The sequence below is a fragment of the Parasteatoda tepidariorum genome, chromosome 1, assembly GCF_043381705.1.
Source record: "Parasteatoda tepidariorum isolate YZ-2023 chromosome 1, CAS_Ptep_4.0, whole genome shotgun sequence".
NCBI lineage: Eukaryota > Metazoa > Arthropoda > Arachnida > Araneae > Theridiidae > Parasteatoda > Parasteatoda tepidariorum.
In genome coordinates, this window is record NC_092204.1 from 53,592,494 (window position 1) to 53,617,109 (window position 24,616).

The window sequence follows — 24,616 nt, forward strand, 5'->3', positions numbered from 1 at the left end:
TGTAAAATAATGAATTCAGGAAAATTTAGAGTACAAAAATAACGTGAAAAATATTAAGCATTGAAAAATGTATAAATAACAAAAACTCAGCAAGCAAAAAGTCAGTTAAAACTAGACTTTTAAGCTTATTAATTAATTCTGTCCCGCTATTTTTTAATAATTGCAACGAATAGGTGGAAAAAATATAGCCCCTTTCGGCTTTTTTCCACTAATTAGGTATCCATGCTGATTTTAGTTTGATTTTCACATTATGGTACTATTGACCATGATTCAACAGGTGTTAATAACGTTTTCTTCATTTAATTATACGCCGTTATAATAATTTCAATTTTAAAAAGGATATTAAAAATCATTAGAAAACACTCTGCATATTTATTATAAAAAAAAATAATGATAGCTGATAGCGAGAAAAGTTTTTACCTAATATTATTATTACCTAATAGATCTTTTTAAATGCAAATAATCAAACTCATAAATCACGTTACTGTGGATAATTTTTAACCGCTGATAATCATCATTAGTAGAATACTAATAATTTCAAAACATTCAACTACATAGAACTTGTAAAAAAGTATACACTTTTCAGGGGTCTGTTTAGAAGAAATTTGGGTCTGTTAACGGACCGTTCCCAAAATATCTTTTCATAAAAACGGACCCTTCACAAAATAATTTATCTTTTAGTCGGACCCTTCACAAATTTTGTTTATCTTCGTTATTGTTTTGTTAATCGAATAAACCCTTCCCAGGAAGGGGGAGGGGAAGAAAGACAAATGCAAACCTTTATTCGTCCGAAATGAATATTCTGCGTTTAGCAGTATAGACTAGATATCAAATATTTGTAGGTTGTATCTCTAATTGAGTAGCAGCAATTGCTGTTTATTTTTAAAAATTTAATTTTTTAAATTATAATTTTACAGTGTTGAGCATAATCTTGAATGTCTTTACAATTTAAAAACTCCTCGAAAAAGTTTTTTTGCAATAACGGACCCTATTTGCACAAATTCACAAAAGCGGACCCTGGTTGAAAGAATGTGACTTAATGTTTATTTTATATTCACAAATTACGAGTAATTTTTTCACAATTTTACAAAAACGGACCTTTCACAAAATGTCTGGACAGACTCCTGGTTTTACTCCAAGTACTTCATGGATTATAAGGAGAAAAAAAAAATCAATTAAAGATAGAAATTTTCAAATTTTCTTCAAATAGAGGCTGTAGTTATTACAAAGAATTTATATATAAGCGTTTTATTATTTGAAAATAGTTATTAGAGGCATTTTGTGGTAGATCCTGATAAAATAGCGCACTACTTTTGTGATGTTGAACGCGTCACGAACTGGTATCAAGAATCCAGGCTATGTGAATTTGTAAAAATAATTTCCTGTTTTTTGAGAAGAAAAAAAAAAAAATACGTGTCTTTCAAAGAGTTGCAGTTTAAAAAAAGGTAAAATTACTAATGATTCATGAAAAACTGAAAATTTTTGCAACATAAAGAGTCGATATCTAAATTTACTTCTAATTACTGACTACTAATCTTCAGGGGTCTGTTTAGAAGAAATTTGGGTCTGTTAACGGACCCTTCACAAAATATCTTTTCATAAAAACGGACCCTTCACAAAATATTTTAACTTAAAAACGGACCCTTCACAAAATATTTTAACTAAAAAACGGACCTTTCACAAAATTATTTTTCTTTTAATCGGACCCTTCACAAATTTGNAAAACGGACCCTTCACAAAATATTTTAACTTAAAAACGGACCCTTCACAAAATGATTTTTCTTTTAATCGGACCTTTCACTAATTTGTTTATCTTCATTATTATTTTGTTAATCGAATGAACCCTTTCCAGGGCTGAAAACAAGAAAGATGGATGTAAACGAATTAAGTTTTAGTCTTCGGCAGACGATTCTTCCATTATTCGTCCGAAATTAATATTCTGCGTTCAGCAGTATAGGCTAAATTCCAAATGTATTTGTATATTGCATCTCTAATTTAGAAGCAGCAATTGTTGTTTATTTTTTAAAATTAAAATTTTTTAATTATAATTTTACAGTGTTGAGCATAATCTTGTATGTCTATACAATTCAAAAACTCCTTTTGCAATAACGGACCCTATTTGCACAAAATCATAAAAGCGGACCCTGGTTGAAAGAATGTGAGTAATTTTTTCACAATTTCACGAAAAACGGACCTTTCACAAAATGTCTGGACAGACCCCTGATCTTAATGCACTCGGTACTTATATAAAAATAAATACTTGCATAATAAAAATAATGGTCAAGATACAAAGTAAATGCACTGTAAATTATTAAACTTCTTTGAATACATACAAATAAATAAATAAAAACCTCGCTGCATTTCAAAACTTCTTTCAAATACATAAATAAAAAAAATTTCCTACATACGATTTTACGAAATACGGAAAACATCGATGTTTGTAACAAATCGCAGACACAACGCCCACGAAAAATAAATAAAAACAATACAAAACCCGAAATCAATGCGTTTTTAACTAGCCATTGTAAGTAGTAGCAAGCAAAACATTAAAAAAATGAAAAATTAATTAAATACATTTTATCCTAAAAAAAAATTCGACCACAACAAAAGAATATTTTTTTCTTCGTCTCGTGACTCAACTATGAGTCATCTAATACTGACCCGTAGAATTGGGAAACACCTAACCTCCAAATAATAGCGGGGTTGTAAGATCCAAAAACTTAATAATAAAAGAAGGTAGTGTTCGGTACCGATTCTAGAATCTCAAGTTCGAAAAGCGTAGGTGGAAGTGCTATTCAAGCATCAACCGATGCTTCGACCTCGCTGGTTAGAAAGAGTGATTAGTGTGCTTACGTCTATATTCTTTATAAAGCAACTAGTTGAGAAGTTCAAAACACTTATTTTTGTGACCGTTTTTGGGCTTCACTATAAAAACGAACTTTTTATAATTTTCTATATCAGCTTAAATTATTATGTTTGCTGTTAGTCAAACTTCAGTTAACTAATATGCAAAATTTATTAATCGTCAATAAGGTTGAACAGATAAATGTTTCACAGGATTCTTTCTCCCATTTTTAACAATAACTTCTTCTCCCTTCCCTTACAGGAAATGTCTTCTGACTGGTTAGGGTGCGAAGCCAAATGTTTTTTTAAAATCAAAACAAAAACAGCAATTTCAGGGGTCTGTCTAGGTTTTTCTGAGAGGTACCTATTTTGTGAAAATTTAGACATAATTTGTGAAAATTAAAAATTATATTAGAAAATCAACACACAAAAATTTAATTTTAAGAAAAAGTATTTTGCGAAACTACCGTTTTTCCTAAAGTTGAATTTGTGAAGGTACCGTTAAACGGTAGTAAATTTGGCCTGGACAGACCCCTGAATTTTTAAGTCCTTTTTTTTAAATAAAAAAAATCATAATTAAGGTAATGCGGAAACATAATTTTTTTTCTCTTCGTTATAAGTTCTTCATATAACTACTACAATAGTTGATGGGACATAAGTATTTCACAATTTTTATAATTTCTCAAAAAACACGTAGTTATTTTATAACTTTAAAGGTGTTCTGGTCATACGATTTCTCATATTTATCAATGAAGTCTTAACGTTTTCAGATATTTGGTGGACTGGCAGTAAATTACGAAGGGAAAAAAGTGTTTTTGAACACCCAATGTGTCAGAAAAATATAGCAATTAACTTGTAACTCGTCTCGATTACTATAAGAAATAACTGCATAAAATTTTTATAACCCTATCTTAAATATTTATGGCAATACGGCATTCTCAAAAAAAATTTTTTTTTTCATTTTGATTTTAGGTTTTTTTCCCTATAACTTTAAAAATATTGATTAAAATTAGAAAAAAAAATTTTTTTTCTCGCAATTTTCAATTAATAACAAAATTATTGTTTTAAAATTTGAAGAAAAACAAAAATTTAAAAATTTAACAAAATATGAGCATTTAATGTAGTTTGTTGTACTTTCATACTGGGCATACGCAGAAAAAAAAAATTATAATTTTGTAGAGAATTATATTCGGTATAATGATCAATTTGAATAACTCGGAAATTTAAAAAGTTCCAAGCAAAGGAATATAAGCACCTCTTACTAACACCCAATAAAATAAAATAAAAAAAACATATCTAAGGGCTTTTAAAAAATGAAAATCAATAAAAAGCACCTTCTCACCCTGATGGTAAAGAAATGTTTAAGTTTATTAATGGATATAATTAAAAAATACTGGATCTAGAAGTTCGTTGCACAACTTACATAATGACTGAGTAAGTTTTATAAGCGATCATAGTATGTAAGTTTTATACTCATTAATTTTATTTACCAGGAGTAAATCTCGAGTTTCAGTGAAACACCTACTCAATTTTACGATTGCGTGAAAATAAGGTTCTATTTTTGTTGATTAAATATACACACACACAAGTCAGATTAATAAATAATTTTACAATTAATAATGGAAACAGTTTCACAACATGAAAAAATTTATTAAATCTTAATACAAGATAATACGGACGTCGCAAACACACAACAGGATTTAAATTTAGAAATATAAAACCTAATAAAAATTTATATTGAAAATCTAAATAAAAAGTTACAAATTTCTTAAGTTAAAAAATATAATTAAAATATTCGTATTAATAAGAAATGATTACAAGCTTGTATTTAAAAGAGATCAGTAACTTTTTTAAAATAGTATATAAAAATAAATGTTCAAAATAAAAATCCTATATATTACATATAATTTCATGTAATTAAAAACAAGAAAAGTTACTTTTATTCTAAAAATTAGAGCTTTATTACAGCGAAATCTTTACTTATATATGTAATGATTTTTATTCAAAGCACCAAGTCTTCAGCAATATCTAATAAGTGAAAGAAAGACGTTACAATTCAGAAAAGTGGTATGATATTTGCTTGGGGGGGGGGTTACAGAGGGGATCAACCGGACGGAATTAAGTGTTGGGAACATGATCGGAAGTAGAAATGGGGGAGGAAATTGAGCGGATATGATGAGCCCCGATTTTCTCACTCACCCACGAACTTCAGATTAAAGTTAGGGGTTACTATTTTTGGCTTAATTAGCCCTAAACAGGTGAACTAGCTACAAAATTATTTTATATTTACATTATAAAAATTTATTATAGTATTAAAAATAAATGCCATATTCCTGAAAGAATCATATTCAAAGACCATTTGAATCAAACGTTATGATAAGGAAAAAAATATCACCCTTAATAACTTTGGGTCTAATAATAATCACAGATTGCCACACGCTAAAGGCAATCATAATAAGATCAGGGATGGATTTCAAAGTGCTGATTAATTAGTGCAGAAGATAACAAAGGAAGGCACAAAACATACTTTCGCTAAATAATCGTACTTTTCTTTTTTAAGATTTGGAGTTTTAACCCTTAAATTATGGGCATAGCTGCAATCTGGAAAATATGGTTTTAATAATTTGATGAGAGTGGTTGAAAATAAGAGCCCTTTATATTTAAGTGTTATGATACTGTTAGACCCAAAAGAATCACGCACTTAATAACTTTTTTAGATTAATCTTGCTTACTAATCAAGCAAAAAATAAACTAATAATAATCGTAAAAAGTTTTGACTAGTAAGAAATTTTTACACTCTCTTAACAATGTAACTTTAAATAACAAAATCCAAAATTTAGACAAAAACAAATAAACAGTTTCTGAGAAATAAAAATATTGCTTTCTTAGAATTTTTTTAAATTTTAACTACTATTTTATCAATTACGTTCAAAGTTTGTATTTCGTACATTAAAAATAAAATTACATCGTTAAAAGAAAATGTAAAAATTGATATATCTAAAATAAATATTGCATTGCTTCAGCTTATTGTCTGATATATTTATAAAAAAAAATACTATAACTTCTATATAGATCAAAGGGAGTAAAGTTTATTTCGGAAAATCAATATTTGATTCTCCTAAAAGAGCATCCATTTTCGCCGATAGCGGTTGTTTTTTTTCCTTCGACATTTCCCAGAACTAATATAGAATGCTCTTCAACTCTCGTTTCCAAGGACAGTACTAATATAAAAATTGTAAAATGGAAGTAGGTGGTGGAAAGAACACCATTTTGAATAATTTGTTATAGCCGCATGAGTGATTTTCTTTAAAAAAAATATATATATATTTCCTTCAAACAATGCGAAATTTGGAGTTGAAAGATCGACTGTCAGTTATACCGTAAAATCTGATAGGGTGGCTGTAGTTTAGGATGAAACAATAAGAAAGTGTATTGAGATGTTATTTGATGCATATAATTTCACCGAAGCATTCATTAATATTCTCGAACGTTGAGAAGAGTCTACAATATGAATGCAGTATTACTTTAATATGCGACCTTGGTTTTCGAGGGGGTATTTCATATCCGGTTAGTTAAATACAAATTTATGGTTATAATATTATGAATAGAAATGATGAGGAGAAAAAAAAAAAGAGTTTGGAATTGTAGAATATAAAATGTTAAGTAGCGAGTAAATAATATTTCTCACAGATGGCGCTTTGCGGAGTGATGTATTATTAATTTATCTTTAGAATCCATTCAGACAATGTATCATTCTTTGTTATTCTTATTTAATATATTTTTCTGTTGTAACGAGTTTTGTTATAACTTAGGCAACTCATCTTTTATAAATTAACGAAATACGGATTTACGAATAAAATAATGAATAACCATTGATTCACTGACTATAACCGATTTTACATAGTATAGGGCTTAAAGTCATTCTATCATTCGTTCACTTTTCATTCTACAATAAATTCACTAATCATTCACTTTTTAGCTATTCTAATAAAAAAACATATCAAGCCCTTTATAAAGCATTTTCCAATACAAAAGTATATGCATTATTATTGCCTTTGTATGAATTATTTATAATAGGAACTATATCTAAATTTAAGAAATGAAAGAGTTCATTTAAAATTAAAGACGTCTATATAGTAAGATTTTTCAAAGAGATTAATACGCATGTTTAAATAATAAATACCAATTAATTAATTACTGAAACCAATCAATCTCCCATTACTAACTCAATTCATTAATGTTTTAACCAAATGCCAATTTTTTTTCAATAATAATTTGTTTATTGATAATAAATATCACGAAATAAACTAAATAATTAAAACAAAAATCTTGCCTCATTGCTCTTGGCTTTATTTGAACACTTTCATCGCTAAGTACGAGATATCTCGTCTTCCACGGGAAACCAGTGAGCGCTAGCGACGAGATATCTCGTCCTCTTTTCTTTTAATTTTAGCATTAAAAGTGGAACTCGTAGAGCAGAGGATAGGAGAAAACCGCACTATTACCGCAATAAAAGTTAAGAATGTAATTAAAATAAAATAAATAATGTGAGATACCAAAAAAATCTCTCAAATTTCTTCTCAATTTATAAAAACTAATTAATAAATAATGAAACGAACACTTTACTTCGACAGAATTAAAAAACTTCTATTTAAAAAAAAAAAAAAAAAAAAAAAAAAAAACAATTTCATAAAAAAAAAAAAAAAAGACGTAATATTGTCGAATGTCAGACAAAAAATTAACATTAAAAAGTTATAGTTTTAAAAATGCATTATTCGGCTTTTAAAATTATTAGAGTTACAAAAATGCAAATGCATACGAAGTTAAATTGTAGGAGTTTCAGCCCCCCTCAATATCACCTACAAGTCTATCCCAGTAAGCACTGCATAGCATTAAATACATAAGATTTAAGAAAGAGGAGTGAATTAAATTACTTGCTAAATTATCTACAAAATGAACCTACGTTAACAACATCTATAAGAATATAAAATGGCATTTATTAGAATTAAAAGTTAATAAGCAAAACAATTTTCCGCCCCATGAAATCCTCTCGGATAATGATTTTTGTTTAAAAGTATCATATAAGCGGATAAACAATTCATTGTTAAGCAGACCCAACCAGCTGAAAATAGCTTCAATTTTAGATCAAGACTTAGAATCTCAGGGTAATTCAATGTGCCCTTAGCTTAGAAGTGCCTATTTTTTTTTACTCCTATAATTTGAAGAGGAAAAGTGAGGGCGGTAGAAGAAGGATGAAATGAAGCATGATAAAAGGAGAGGGTTACCGACTAGGAGATGGCGGTTGCGATCGAGGCAGTTAGGGGGGTCAGAAGGGCAGCGGATAATGCGCCTGGGAACCAAGAAAGGCACACGAGTCGAAAAAGGAAATGAAACCGTGGAAAGAGTGGTTGTAGGAAGCAGTGAAAAATTTTACACACGCAAACATTTTCTCAACATTTCCCCCCGCAATATTTTTTTTTCCACATAAGAGGAATACTTGTGAAAATGCATGATAAATGCTATTAGAACGTCATTTGAATATCGTTCAAGTTTTACTATTGAAATCCTGAGAAATGATAGTTTACAAATAAGAGTGCAGTGAAATTTGATTACTCAGAAACTGTTCGATCGATTTAATTTAACTTTAGGTTGTCATTTAAAATTGCATAGTTGAACATGACAAAGAAGTTTCTATGACTTTTTCAAAAGTTTTCTTTGAACATTCTTAGCATAAAAACAATATACAATTAAAAATTATTTTTTGCATGGAATTAGCAACAACAACAACAAAAAATATCAGTGGCTATCTTTACTTGTTCAAGAAATATGGGGAATTACGCCAAGGCAGGGGTGATTGTGAGCCCAATTAAAAAATCCTGAAAATTTCCTGAGTAAAATCATGCATGACGCATTTCAAAAAATTAATGTCTTTATAAATTTAAATCACTGATATTTTCACTAAGTGAAATTCTATATAAATGATATGCAGCATAATTTAAATTAAAGATTATGTATTTGGTTTACTTTTATCTCTAATTACATTTATTATTCTACCAGAAAAAATATTTACAAATGAAAGAGATGTCAAATATAAATTCTAGTTCTAATATTTTTAAATAAAATATGCAAGAATTTTTATACATAAATGTGATCGATGATTTCTGTAAACTTCTGGACTTTGGATTTCCTGAAATTTCCGGATCGCGGTTAGCGAAAAATCTGTAAATCCGGATTTTTTCAGGAGCACAATCATCTCTGGCAAGTGCTTAAAGTTTCGGTTTGTTACCAGACTAAACTATGAGGACTGTATTTTTCCGATTGCTGGTACCCTCCCCTCCCATATTTTCAAGGCTAAAGAATTCAAATCCGTCGAAAAAAGATACGTTTATTCAGAAAAAATCTGTTTCCGATTTCACAATTAATAATTAAATTTACATCGTAGACAGAGTAGAAGATAAAAAGTTATTAAGCTGTTCCGTTTTATTATTTTGCAAACAGTGCAATTTTGCAAATTTCTATATATTTTAATGAGAAAGTGTAAAAATAAAAATACAAATATTACTGAGAACAAAATCAAATACCTTATTTGTTTTTATTCCAAACAAGGTAGAAGATTACGAGCCAAAACAAATTTACTATTCAAACGCTTACAAATTAGTCAATTATTTAAAAAAAGTAACATGACATTAATAACTCGATCTCCGTAACAGTAACAAAGATTCATGTTAACTATTACAAAAACTACCAAATCCAATTTCCGTAACCGTAACGAATACCATTGAGTTAACCATAGTAAAAACTATCAAATCCAATCTCCGTAACAAAAACTACCAAATTAATAAGACTTAGCACAGGAAGGGATGAGAAAGGCATCACAAGTTGTACAAACATTCAATAAAAAGAGGTTTACTTCTAGGAAATAGTTAGCACTTGTCTCATAAAAGAAAAAAGGTGACCTATATCGAAAGTATAATGATTGTTTTATTTCGGGAAGAACGATGTTGACAGAAGTAAATGAAGTGAAGCAAGACAAGTATGCATCATATCAAGTAAATGAAACTACTTTCTTTCAAAGAGATTAAAGCTGGAATAGAAACTGTATATATAATAATAATAAAAAGAATAATTTTGAAAATTGAAAACATTTTATTAAAAACATAAAAGTATCTCTCTTAAATTACGTTAATTTGTTTAAAATAAACAAAGGAATTTTAGACACGTTTTTAGTTCTTAGTCTATTAATCGAATGATGTTACGTTGATAATTGATTTAAGTTTAGTTATCTAAATATAACTTACTTAAATAAAGATTTTGAACAGTTAAATATTTAAAATCGAGATCAAATAGTTTAATTAAAAGTACAGTTTCAATCATTACATAATCAGTATGGCCACAAAACACAAAAAATCGCTGATTTTTTTCCCCCAGACTGATTTTATTGAATTTCTGATTTTAAAACAGGTGGCATAAATTTTATTATAAGTATTTCAGAGTAATGCATTATTTTTATACATAAACTGTATTACACAATACTTGCTTTTACAATTGAAAATAAAAATTTTTAAAAATATGTAAGAAGTTTAAGTGTTTTAAACCTAAATTAACTCTTTCTCCCTGACTAAAGAGTATTTTAAACAGGGTTTGAAAAAACCCGGGGATTTTTGAAAAAACCCAACCCGCCTGGGTTTTATTGAAAAAACCCGGGGAAAATTGGGTTTTATTTGAAAAAACCCGGGGAAAATTGGGTTTTTTCATTTAGTGCTCATAAATTTTACTGTGAAAATATTTTTATTAAATAGTATTGTATAAGTAAACACTAAAATTTCATCTGACTTTTACCTGTTACCTGTAATAAAATTAAACTGGAATAAATATTTAATGGTCTTCAATGTTTTTATACGTAATACGATTAATAGAAAGTGAAATTAAAATTATGTATAATTATAAAGAGTATAAGTTACTTGTCCCTTTTTTCAAATATTTAGATAAATATATGCATTTTAACTTTATAGTTTCAAAAAACAAATTAATCTTAAAATTATAAAAAAGCATATATAAAAAGTTATAGCTCATTTTTTTAAAATCAGATAATAAAACTTTAAATTTGTTTATTGTTGTTTAATGTATCACTTAATAAATTTTTTTTTGTTTGCTTTCAATATTTTTAAACATGATTAAAAGAAACAAAATAAATTGTATTCAAATGAAATCTTAAAAATATTTAAAAAATCTTAAAAGTAATATTTTAATTTTTAACTGTTTTTTAATTGTGATAAACTTTCTCCAAATAGTTAAAAATTGTCAGCAGATGTTAAGAGTTAACTTTAAAAAAAAGGTCAATTTTTTCCTTTATTATTATTATCATACAACAGATTCAAAGTGTCTACATTTCTCTCTTAGATGGCAATACACTTTTACGAGTTTTGTAGCTTTATCTATTCCTAATCTATTTCGAAGTTTACTCTGCACCAAACCGAAAGTTGAAAAGTGTCTTTCGATAGAGACAGAGGATGCTGGTGCTGAGTGCAAAGAAAAAAGAATTGACAGAAATTTTGTGGAAGCTAGGAATTTTATTTATTTACTTATTTTTTTTTTTTTTTTGCCATAATTTTCCACTATTTTTTGATGAAAACTGTTCAATAACAGTGTCAAGCATCATTGATTTTGGAAAGTATTCAGGATCGGAAATTTTGGATGCCATAACACGTGGCAGAAATTCTGGATGATGCTTAGAAAGACAGCTTTCTGCTAATTGGTCTTGTTCATCATTTAAAAATTGTCCCCTTGTTTCGGGATCCAGGATGCATATGCTGATAAATGATGTGGCTGAACAGCCTGATCTTTTAACAAAATGTTTATGGGATTCTAATTCATCACACGATAGTAAGTTAATTCATATTTCAACAGGTTCTGAAATTGAAATGTTTTCTGGTTGAAGCTTTTTTAAAGCTTCAGAAACAATTGATATCTGTTTTTCCCAATTGATAGTTTATTGGTAAAGCCCAACATTATTTAATTTTTTTGACATATAAAATTGTTCAAGAACAATCTCTTCATATTTATGGTAATTATTGGCAAAAGTTTTTACGCGCTCACAATATGAATTCCACCTAGTATCATTTGGTCATCAAGCAGTTTTTTTCATTTGCCCATCCATGTGCTTGATGCACATTTCTAAAATATTTGTTAACTTCAACGATATGTCCAATGATAGTATTAGGAGATACTTCTTTTTGAACCAAATTTTAAAAAAAAAACAATTTGTGAAAAAAACCACCAAGTGGGTTTTTTCAAAGTGGGCCCACTTGGGGAACCCTGGTTATATGTATTTTATATTAAGTTTAAATAACGCATTATCACTAATACATATTTGAATCTTCTTTATTTTTAAGTACATTACGTTTCATAATTTTTTAACTCAAGAATTATAAAATATAAATGCAGTAATATAAAAGGAACAAGTTTATTAATCTTTTTGTTTTCACACACATTTATTTACTATATTTATTAAACATATGGATATTACCCATTATAAAATTATAATCTGTAAATATTTATAATCAGTAAAAACTAAAATTTCATCTGACTTGAGTTAAATAAAAAACTGAAATAAATATTTAATGGTCTTACATGTTTTTATAATAAGATTAATAGAAAGTGAAATTAAAACTACGTATAATTATAAAGAGTATCAGTTACTTGTCCCATTTGTTTTCAAATAATTAACCCTAGGAAAATGATTTCATTTTTAGATAAATAATTTTAAAAAGTTCTCTTATAAAAAGTTTTAGCTTTTTTTTTTTTAAAGCTAGAAAATAAAACTGTTTAAATTTGTTAATGTATCACTTGGTAAAAAAAGAAAAAAATTGTTTCTTTTAAATTTTTTTTAATATATTATATTATTATATTACCTGTATGTATTATATTACCTGTTTATTAATATATAAAGCATGCAACTATAGTTGAAAAATTGATCTTTTCAGACTATATTATTTAAATTTTTATTTGATTTAATATCATTAAAATATTACTTTTTTGAAAAAACCCACTTGAAGTTTTCAATAGCACCTACTATAAAAATTATATGAATATTTGAGTTTCTTTTACTTTACTAATATTAAAAACTTAATCATATAAATCATGCAACTCTATTTGACAAATTTATGCTGCACAATAAATTATATAAAAATAAATGTGAAACAATAAGTTCTAGTAAAAAAAAATTTTTTTGTTGAAAAAACCCACTTATCGTTCCAAGTGGGTTTTTTCAAGGTGGGCCCACCCAATAAAACCCGGGCGGGTTTTTTCAAAGTGGGCCCACTTGGCGAACCCTGATTTTAAATGAATTCCATAACAAAATTTTTCCTATTTTTTCCTGAGTGGATAGAATTTTGCTACTTTTTCCTGTTCTATGGACAATCTGATAATTATTTAAAGGAGAAAAAAAAGCTGTTTCAGTAGGAATGAATTAGTAATTTACGCCTCTATCATTGCCACAGCTTTCATAAAGATTGGAACTAAAGTGAAAAGATATACAAAAAAATCAATAAATAAATAAGTAAATTTGAAAAAAAAAAAGGTTACTTCAAACGAAACTAAATTAATCTCTGGACATTTTGGGAGTTGTGCCAATATTTATATAATAATTAGGCATAATTAAAGATTTCTTCGCCAGCAATTATGTTCACTAAGGAATGCAAATAAGCCATTTCCTTCATCATTTTGAATTTAAGTGGGAATTTTACTGACCATTTCAATTTATTTAAATCATTCCACGTAATAACAGCAAAATAAAAACTGATAGAATCAATATCCGTAACACTTCTAATTACTTCCCAGTCAACACGCCCACATGCGTTCGTTTAAGTGGCAAACGTGACGCCAAATGGCTGGAATAAATTCCAAATGAAGAGAGGCACATACACATAAGGGCTCTTTTCAATCAAAAAAGCATTCACTAATTAAGAAACACCCGCGACAATTCCCAAAAGAAAGAGATTACGAAGTCCATTTACCGTTTGTATAGGCAGGTCAACGATCCGCTGATTATTGACAAAATAGAGGCAGGCACACCAGAAACACACTTAGACCTTTAGATAAATGAATGACCTAAATCGTGAAATATTAACGCCTGTCTACAGTTTTATGGCTACATCGGGCATATCATGATAACTTCGTACACAAACTAATTGTTAGATATGAATAGTTGAAAGTGAAAAGACTGATGAAACAAGAAGATATAATTTGCTGGTATGACATAAGCATACAAAATATAGCTTTTGGTAACATATGTATTTTTTTAATGCATAATTTTATTTTTGAATTCACCAGATTTAAAATTTCGAGTTATACATTTCGTCATTAAAAGCGTAAAATATGCGCAGTGCTAAAAAAAAAGAAAAGAAAAGAAAAGGAGCCCTCTAAATAACTTTGGATATAATGATCGGATCTTCACGTTATAGAACTCTCATCTTAATGTTTCGAGGGGTGAGCTCAAATATGCTATTTAGTGCAGACGATAATTTAAGTTACGAAATCAGACACGAAAACATACTTTCATAGAATAAACATACCTTCTATGAATTTCAGATCCCCAAGATATTGGGTCAAGCCACAATCTGGGAAATATGGTCCAAATAGTTTAATCAGGAGAGTTATCCAAAGTTTAGAAGACTTATGAGGACGCCATATGACGGGAGAAACCTTTCGTCATAAATTCTCTTTCATCTCCTTAACTAATTTAAAATTTAAAGTACAGAAAAAGTGAGTTCCGACAGACATACCAAGAGTAATCTGTGAAGAACTGCAACATTAGTAGTCGTAAACTCAAAATTGGGCAGACAGATTTATGAAAACCTGATAAGAATGCTAAATAAAAAAATAAATAAAAAATCAGAGTATGGCCAGAGGTTACCTTTAGAGAAATTTGGGTCCGTCAGCGGCATCTGTTCATTTTTTTTTTTTTTTTTTTTTAAATTAAAAAGGCACCCTTACAACATTCTGCAGCAAAAACGGACCAATCACAAAATAATTTATCTTACAAATGAATCTTTCAATTGCTTTTTTATGCTAAAACCAGACCCTTTGCGCCAAATTCTTTTGAAAAACGAAATTCAAAAAGTCTAATTCGTAGTTTAAAACTACAACTCCTTAAAAGAGAAAGTTTTTTGTGCAATTCATCAATTTCATTTTTTTAAAGCATTTTTTTTTTACTCCCCTTTATGAAATGATTGACAATGAAATGAATGCATCAAAATATATAGACCAATTCAGATGATGCATCAGAAAAAATTGGTACTTTCGGAATAAGTATTGTCCAGCATGAATATGGGATAAAAAACGGTCAGGCTAAAATTTTGCGAAAAAGAAAATAAAAATGCAGTCTTTGAATAGAAAAATCACTTTTTGCAAACATGTTTCGTAAATCACTATGATATTTGGAAGCATTTCAAAAATTCTAAAAGCTTTTGGCCAACATTCAACATTTTTGTGAAGTGCACCATTTTCAAATCCTTGAAATTTTTTCAAACGGTTTAAGAACGTTACTTTATCATAGTTGGAATGCCAATCACAAGCACCCTTTTATCCCCTGTTCTAGATGGAAAATCTTTAAGCACTTCTAAACTGAAGATATATATGTGCCATATGCAGTTTTACGACATGATAAATTTAACTCCCCCCCCGGGGAGTCACATAAGATGAAGATAAAAAGAAAAATAGAATAAATATTTTATTAAGAAAATTTATAAAAACGGCTAGATTGTTTTTAAAGACTTATAAAAATGAAAATAAATCTAACTTCATGCAAAGAACAATCAATGTTTTTATTTATATTTGAAATTCCCAAGAAAATATCGAAATAGATAATGTAGTCATGTGTAGATGAAAGCGATTTTCTGTCAACTGTTTAAAGCTACTTTTGGTAAAATTTAAAAATGTTTCCAATAGTTTGGACTATCAAACACCGGATGTGTAAATAGTTTTAAGAACTTACAAATCTATAATATAAATTTGACAAACATCACATGCGTATCAGATAATTCTAGATAATTATTTGCAACAACACGCTTTGAGGAAGTTAGAAATAACAGGAAGCTTTGCATGTTTAAATGATTTCTACTTATCAACCTATATGATTCTTATAACTTACCTATAAGATTAGTTAAAAATAAGCTTAAAATTGTTTTATTGCTATCATATAACGTAAAATAACAATAAATATTTATTTTACACATCTAAGATTTAAAATTCCTTTAACCTGAAACTTCCTAAATAATTCTTTACCGAGTTCTGAGAAAAATACAAATTATAATAGAATAAAAAGTATTATTTTACATGTCGAGCAATAAAATTAAAGAAAAACAATAACGAGTTATTATTCAAAAATGAGGAAAGGAGAAGTTAATTATTATTGTGGAAGTTTATTGTTATTGTTTTAAAAATACATATACGTATTTCTAAATATAAATACGCATTTTTTTATCAACAATTTAGATACCTGACGTAAATTTTTTAAAAATCAATTGACCACATGTTTAGTTAAATATTGCACAAAATACAAGAAGTTTTCATTTAATAAAATACTCAATTATTGAACAATAACTTTCTAATTTCAAGACAAATTAAACAAGTGAGAAATTATTCATTAATTTTGAACTCCTAATCTAATAACGTCTATGTAATAAAAATTATTTCAGGTTTCATCGCAGAAATTTTAAAAAAATGTTGAACGAAAATGATTTTTCTAATCAGAATCTGCATTTTAATGTAAAAATTTAGTATGACCCGTTTTTTACTGCCTATGGGTACACTCTCACATTACATGTTACTTTCTGCTGGTAACTACGAACCAGTTTTAATTTCTTTTTTCTTCTATTCTTTAGTTACAGAGATAAACAATAAAACAACAGACAATCTGATAAATAATTCTATTATTAAATCCCGTTTGAAGATTTTCAATATAACAATAAACTGTTTGAACACCGGTAAATTTCAAAAAGTTTGGTAAACAAATTTATTTCAAGAAATATAAATAAACTTAAGAAATTAACAAGAAAATCTTACAGTACATATCTTCTACAGGAAATAAAATTCACAATTTTCCTTATATTCCCTAGAGATAAATAGCTACCAATCTCACGTAATAAAATATTTGTTATGTAAGTAAAATTTTAACTAATAGCCAAAGCTCAGTTTGAGAAATAAAATATTGAAAATAAATTAAAAATAAAAACATAAATTTTCTAAACTGAGTGTTGAATTCAATATTTTATCATGTACACAATACTGTACGAGGCAAACATTTCAGAGTTTGATAAACCGGTTTATCATATAAAAAAAGGTAAATAAATATCAGAATTAGCTGAACTGTTCAGTGAATTGAATTTCACAGTATATATAACTCTTCACGGGAAATATCGTTCAGAAATTTACTCTCATTTTCTTTTCAATAGAAATAAACAACTCAATAAACAATCTGACATGTTAAATCTTGTTTATAGAAGTAAAACTTTACCTAAAAATCTAAAGTTTGAGATTCGTTAGCTCAATTTGAGAAATAAGATGTGGGAAAATAAATATAAGGCATATAAAAATTAGCTAAACAGTGTATTGAATTCTACATTATAGCACGAGCATATTACTATACAGGAAAAACATTTCAAAATATTTCAATTCCCCCCTTTTTTATTACGATGAACATTGATTGTAAACAAGTTGACAAATAATTACATCAAATTTCGTTCATACAATACAAGTAGGATTTCATTAAAAACAACACAAAAATTCAACACCGGTTTTCTAAGAAAGAAGAAAAGAAAAACTTACCCGACACATTGTCCCATTCCATGTCGCCGTTCGCAACGTGGGACGAATTCCTGGGTATACCCATGCAAGAACTGAACAACACCCTAGCAAATCGACCACGAAAAGGATTTTTATCAAAAGCCGAAATGTCTTCGTTAGAATTGTTCGACACTGTTGATATCGTGGTATCCATCGCGATTAGAAATATTGAACACCGAAAGTAGCATCAGTTCCCACTTATAACTTTTACACAACACAAAATGCCCCTTTAATCACTTCTTACACGAAGAAAAAAAAAATCTCAAAAATGAAATCAGACGATTCTGTGAGAAGACATTCTCGATAGCACAGAGTTAACACAAAAGCGACGAAATAAAATCAACGCCGCACAGAAATATGCGAATCGAAAACATTAACACAAAGAACAGCGGCGATTACCGAATTGAAAGTTTTGGAGGAACGAAGTCCAGGTGAATAGTGAAGTGCAGCTGCTTTTTAGGCGCATGCGCAAGGAGAAAGCGTAAAACCGTTGTGGGGGTATTTATTTATTTACTTTTTTCTTTACCCTCACACAAACATAAATAAAAAGAATGCTCTCGCTAAAACCTCCTACACTCGCAGTTCATGAGGAATTTATGATCTTAAAATAAAATAAAAACTATGAAAAAAAGAAATAAAAATTCTGTATAATATCCACACGTATTTTAAATGTCTATTTCATGGGCACAAATATGTCTTTAGAAAACATATAAACATAGAATAAAAAATTTCGAACATAAACTCGATGGGATAGTTTTGTAGAGGAAAAAAAACTCCCGCTATTCTCAGAAAACGTTACCAGACCCACGCGAAGCCTCGCAAGAAAAGTATCATTGAGGAAAGAAAAAAAAGTTTCAACTAATAGAGTCCCAAAGATGAAAACTTGTTCATTGAGTACTATTTCCCGCTTGTTACTATGGCGACGAAATATGATAGAAGGAGGCTGCTTTTGTTCTGGTCGCCAAGAGAAACAGTGCTCGCCAACAGGGATAATAAAATACTCTCCGAAAAGGTGTGCTTTCTTATCTCGCTTTCTTCAATGCTTTTTCTTAGTTGTAAAACTGCTTCAGGGTCAGGGATTTCCTTTTTTTTTTCCCCTTTCATAATAAGCTCATCTTTTACGACTTATACTTCTTCAAAGTAAAATAAGACCAATTAGAGATTTTTCTATTATATAACATTGAATTACAAAGAAAACTTAAGTACCGTCCTATTTTTTTTTAAAACAAGATATTTTTATTAAATTTATACAAACCATCAAACTTTAAAAAAAAAAAAAAAAAACAATAATAATACTTTTTTCTCTGCTTAAAAATTAATATTTGAAGCTTATTATACACTCCTATACTGTATAGCAAAAGTTTTCCTTTTAAATCATTTGTTTTGAAAATGCTAAAATTAAAAGTAACAATTAAACAATTAAGTAATTTTAACAATTAAATTTATTTCAATTCATTCATTTTATAAATAATGCCAAAACTTATGTATTATTATGTATCGATTCTTAATGCAGCTTTCGAATGGAATAAAAACATTGAATTGAAATTATTGTTATAATATTTAACAATATGACTATGTAATGCTAATTGAAATATATGAAATGTTAACAATATGACTGTCATTATTAGCTTAATAATGTAATAGTTATACAGTATCGAAATATCTGTATGCTTCTAATTATTGTGCTTTTATTTGCATCCTTTTTATATATTCAAAGCACATTAATTCTTAATACTAGTGGGCTGCGCCCCCTGTTCGCTAACGCTCGCCAACCCCCGAAAATTGCTGCGCAATCTTATATGGTTTGCTTCGCAAACCAAGCTCGCTTCGCTCGCTACTAACTAGGTACATCGCAAAGGCAAAAAATTCTAAGAATTCAAAACAATCATTCAAATCCATATAAAAACCTTTTTTTTTAAAAAAAAAGCACATCTTTTTAGTAAATACTAAGTCATTAAAATAAATTTGAATTCAAATAAATGACATGTAATTCGCTAAACCTATTAAAAATGTGCTTTTGATTTATATTCGTAATATAAATCAAAAATCATCAAATAAATTCGTGAAAAAAAGCGCTTTCGACAAAATACTAAAATAGAGATCTATCGACAAAGACTACTCACTTCTGCCTAGCTTAATAGTATGAGATTGCCCCAGCTGATGCTCTCTGGTTATTTCAGTTTCCGTTTTTAAAAGAGCTACATGTTGAGCCACCTCGGCTAGATTTGGCATGTGACATTTTTAGCGGCAATCATTGGTCGATTCGCCGTGTAAGAGAAATAGTAACGTAAACAAAACAAAGCAAACGTTGCCACCGGCGGAAAAGAAATACAGCCAAAATTTGGGAGCCACGTAAGAGAATTATATATATTAGATTGTTTTCAAGAGTCATTTTAAGAGATAATTTGGATTTGTAAACGTACTCGTTCAAAACATTTTTTAATTTTTAAAATGAACCCTTCTGAAAATATGACAGTGCACAAACAAATCCTTCTCGAATTTTTTTTTTCCCTAAATGAAAGTGGAGATCATAGACATGTTCGTTCTTCTTCTAACAAAAATATGGGACTTTATTTCCACATATTCACAAAAACAGGATTCTGGTAAAAAGAACCCAGAACCCAAGAAGAATTTTATATTGAGAAAATTATGAATAGATTTTTCAAAATTTCACAAAAACAGAACCTTTCACAAAAAGTCTGGAATGACCCCTGACTCTTTCTCTTTCTTTTTTTTAAAAAAAATACTGTTATGAAAATTCTCCACCCCTTTTTCACGAAATATGTTCCTATAATATTTTAACAAGTTTTAAAAAATTCAAAGGAATATATTTATGTTGTAATTAAAGTTGAGATATATAGACTTTATAAATGTAAAGCGTTTTACACACGAATTTTCAGGTAATTTTCATTTCACATATTTTTTTTTATAACACTTATTTCAAAATTTAAAATTTCATCAGCAATTTTCAAAAACTTGTCTTTCCTGCTTATTGCCAAAAATAATATACAAAATTACAGCTAAAAGACACTGTAGCACACACCAAATTAATTTCTAAATAAACTTTGTGCCAACATAAAATTGCACTTCATACTTTAATTATAAAATTGCGTAATTCTTATGCATTTCGATATTAAAAAGCAAAACAATGTCCTTCACTTCACGAAGACTATTACAATACAAAAATGCATTTTGGACTTTCCAAATAATAATTTAAATATAAAAGTCCTAGATTAAAACAAAATATTTATTTAGTCTTCGATTTCATACCATCAACCTAGATTAAAGTATTTATCTTCGAAAAGCATATAGAATGTTCCATCAATAAATATCCTTTTACGTTGTTGGTTTATCTTCAGTTGACAGAAAATGAATCGAAGCAAATCTTAGAAAGGTTCACCTATTTATAACAACAAAACGGAAAATAGAAATCCGGGTCTAAACGGATGAGAAAGCCGGAAATAAAGACGAAAATTATTCCATTCAGTGGGGGGATTAATTAAAAGGGAGATAAGGGCGATTAGTAAAATGAAAGCATACATTTATAAATGGATAAACATTTTCCACGTCTTCTGCATTCTGAAAGTAATTAGAATTTTACATTTATCATTTATTTATCTGAATGTGATAGGTTACTTTTCCATTTCAAAGGAATTAGTCGATTCTCCAATATCCCTTAATCGAAATAGAATGTGCAAAGGTGATGAATGTTAGCAAATCTTTCCTAAGAGGACGACGACTATTCAACTGATTTCATTTTGCGATTTTCAGCTGCTGTATAGCCAAGACATTGGAAAAGTTCATACGTTAGGAAACTTTCGTATGTAACTTTTAGTCGTTAACTTTCAAATGATGGTATGAGTTTCTAAGAATTCTATAAAAAGTTCTATTAAATAAAAGTTCGGCCGACGTCATGCATAATATTTGCAACACTTTGATCTGTAGATTTTCAAAATAATGAATTTAAAAAAAATTTAAGTTTTTTTCCAGCAATTTTAAGTTTTCAGCTATTTAAGCTTTTTTCAAATATTCTATGAACTGGAATATTTTTCGTCCAAAGAGTGAAATTTAATAATTCAAATTTAACTTCGGGAGCAAGAAATTGGAAACCTGCAAGTGACGTCACGCGTGGGTTTATTCATGGTATTTATTTAGACCACGATTCAGCTACCAATCAGGTTCGACAAAGAAGCAATGTCACTTGCAGATGTCCAATTAAATCTAATCCGAAAATCGATTCAGGGTGATAACCAAGCCTGATAGCTGTAACGTTAACATGCTAAGCACAACCACGTGAGTTTACACAACCTTGTGATTTGCAGTGTTATAGTTCTTTTCGAATTGCAAGTACCCAATTCCGTGACATGAATTGAAGAAATGAAGGGGAAAAAATAACAACTCTATAGTTTTATTTTTATTTTTAATTTATTTCCATTTATTTATTTTTCTTTACACATTACTATATTTTTGTTATAAATTCTATTAAAAATTTTCATAGTTTACGAAGCAAATTTTTTACCACATTAATTATACAGAAATTTAAATTTAATATTAGTTTTTAAAGGAAAAATGAACTATTTTTTCTATCATTTTCAAACTCCGTAAAAATTAGCCTAAAAATTTTGCATAGTTTATAAACTGTTTCTCTCGAATAATTTGTAATCTAAAAGGAGTCCTAACGTGTGTTAATTTATTTATAAATGAAAAGCAATTTTTTAAGCAAACGATTCCATATGGAGTTTTGAAATTGTTTGAAAATTTTAAATATTTTATATTAAATAAGACATATCAAGAAATAATTGAGTTAAAGTTGTTATTAAGTTGTACTAAACCTGAAAGCCATTTTATACATTTATTTTTGCAGTTGTGCAAATGTATGCGAATGTAGAACTTCCTTATATTTTGACATTACAATTGTCCTTTCATAATACAAAACACAATTTAAATAAAGACTGAAGCGTTAAGCGAATAATCCCTTGTTGTTTTAAAACATAATGTTTCAGTTATAGTATATCACTGATTTATTGTTGGAGGAAGAATTTCACTGTTAGTTATATTTTAAAGTTCAAAGATTTAGCTTAACAAAGGTTTTAAAATGTTTTTGTAATTCACGGAAAAAAACGCATCTGAATAGTTTTAGCTATTGCAGAAAAAAATATGCTTTGACAATAGACCCTTTTTCTAGATTTTAAGCCTATTGATCGGATTAAAGTTCTAAAGCTTAGATTTTGTCATTGTTTTTAGCGTTCATGCTTAGCTGAGTTTAGACAACTACCTTCTAAGAAGACAAAGCTTAAAGAAAAATAGAAACTTTAAAAAAATTTAAAAATGATTTAAAGAACAAAATAAACAAGAATTTTTGATGATTTAAAAAATGAAAAAAAAATTGACAAGCATACAACTACTATTTTTGAAATGGAAGTGAAGAGATTATGCCAAACCATGCGATTTAAATCAGATTTAATTGGAAGCGACGTCACGTGTGTGGGTCAAACCTGATTGGCTTCAGAATTGACAAATACCACTATTTACCTACGATGATATCACTTGCAGGTATCCAATTGTTTATTGAAAGTTGAATTAAATTTTTTAGTGCAAAAAAATCAAAAGTACGCTCTAACCCTTTGACATTTTAAAAATACCTCTTGGTAGAGGTGTGAGCATTTTTTTCATTGAATAATTAAAAAAAAAAATATTAAACAAGTATTTTTTTTATTTCAATACTTATTGCTAACTTAATTACTCCCTGAGGAATTTCATGTATCTAATACTGTTTATTTACCTTTGCATATTATTAATATGTACTATATCAATAACATACAAACATTTAATATATACAAACATTAATATATGTACATGCATTAAATATAATTTGTAGTTAAAACTGCATGATTATATGATTTTTCTTAACATGTAATTATTTTGTGAAGCTTTTTAAATTGGCAAATAATGTAAAAGAAATGTTGTTCGTTAGCAAATTAATAATTTGCTATAGAAATACACAGTATCTTTCAATAGTCTCATAAAAAAAAATAAAAAAAATCTTAATGAAAAATGCAAATATCACCAATTGGATACCCTTTTTTATATCATAGAAATTATCGAACTGCAAATTAAAACAAATTAAATTAAACAAATATAAACCTATTATTTACATTAGTGCATTATATGATATTATATTAATATGAAAATTAATATGATATAATATTAATATAAAAATGAAGAAAGTAATTCTTTAGTGATTTGATTATGATTAAGTAAAAAAAAAAAACAAATTAAATTAAACCAATGCCCGCCTCATATTTAAATTAGAATTTTTGAAATATGAAAATGAAGAAAGTAATTCTTTAGTGATTTTTTTTAATGATTAAGTAAAAAGAACGTTTAAAGATACAAATAGTAAAATTTATTTATTAAAAACTAGATGCATATCGGTGCCCCATAGTACACTTTCATCAAACGAATAAACTTGCAGAGGTGGTAATAAATTTTACCATTTGTGATTTTAAACTTGGTTTTTACTTAATCATTAATTAAAAATAATTTTACTATTATTAATATTTAATATTTCCTTTTAAACATCTACCAAGCGTTGTTGCTAAATGTGCTTTAAAATAAATAATTTTTGAACATAATTTTTTTGGAAAATCTTTTTAAAATAGTTTAAAAATAAAACAATTGACTCGCTGAAACTTAAGTAATTTCTTTTTTTAACACTGTGACAACGTATAACTCCTTTCTTGTATGGATAAAAACAAACAAATCTATATATATAAAAGAAAGTCGTGTTAGTTACTTCACTTATAACTCAAGAACGGCTGAACCGATTTAGCTGAAAATTGGCAGGGAGGTAGTTTAGAGCCAGGAGAAGGACATAGGATACTTTTTATCCCGTGCGATAAACCGTTCCAGCGATATCAGTGAAAGT

The 24,616-nt window shown here is 28.1% G+C and overlaps 1 protein-coding gene across 1 annotated transcript in view; it reads right to left on the reverse strand.

Annotated features, from left to right (window-relative positions):
• Positions 1-24,616, reverse strand: part of LOC107447937 (Ras GTPase-activating protein raskol) — a gene marked incomplete in the record, with an annotated part of 312,540 nt that overhangs the window by 87,360 nt on the left and 200,564 nt on the right.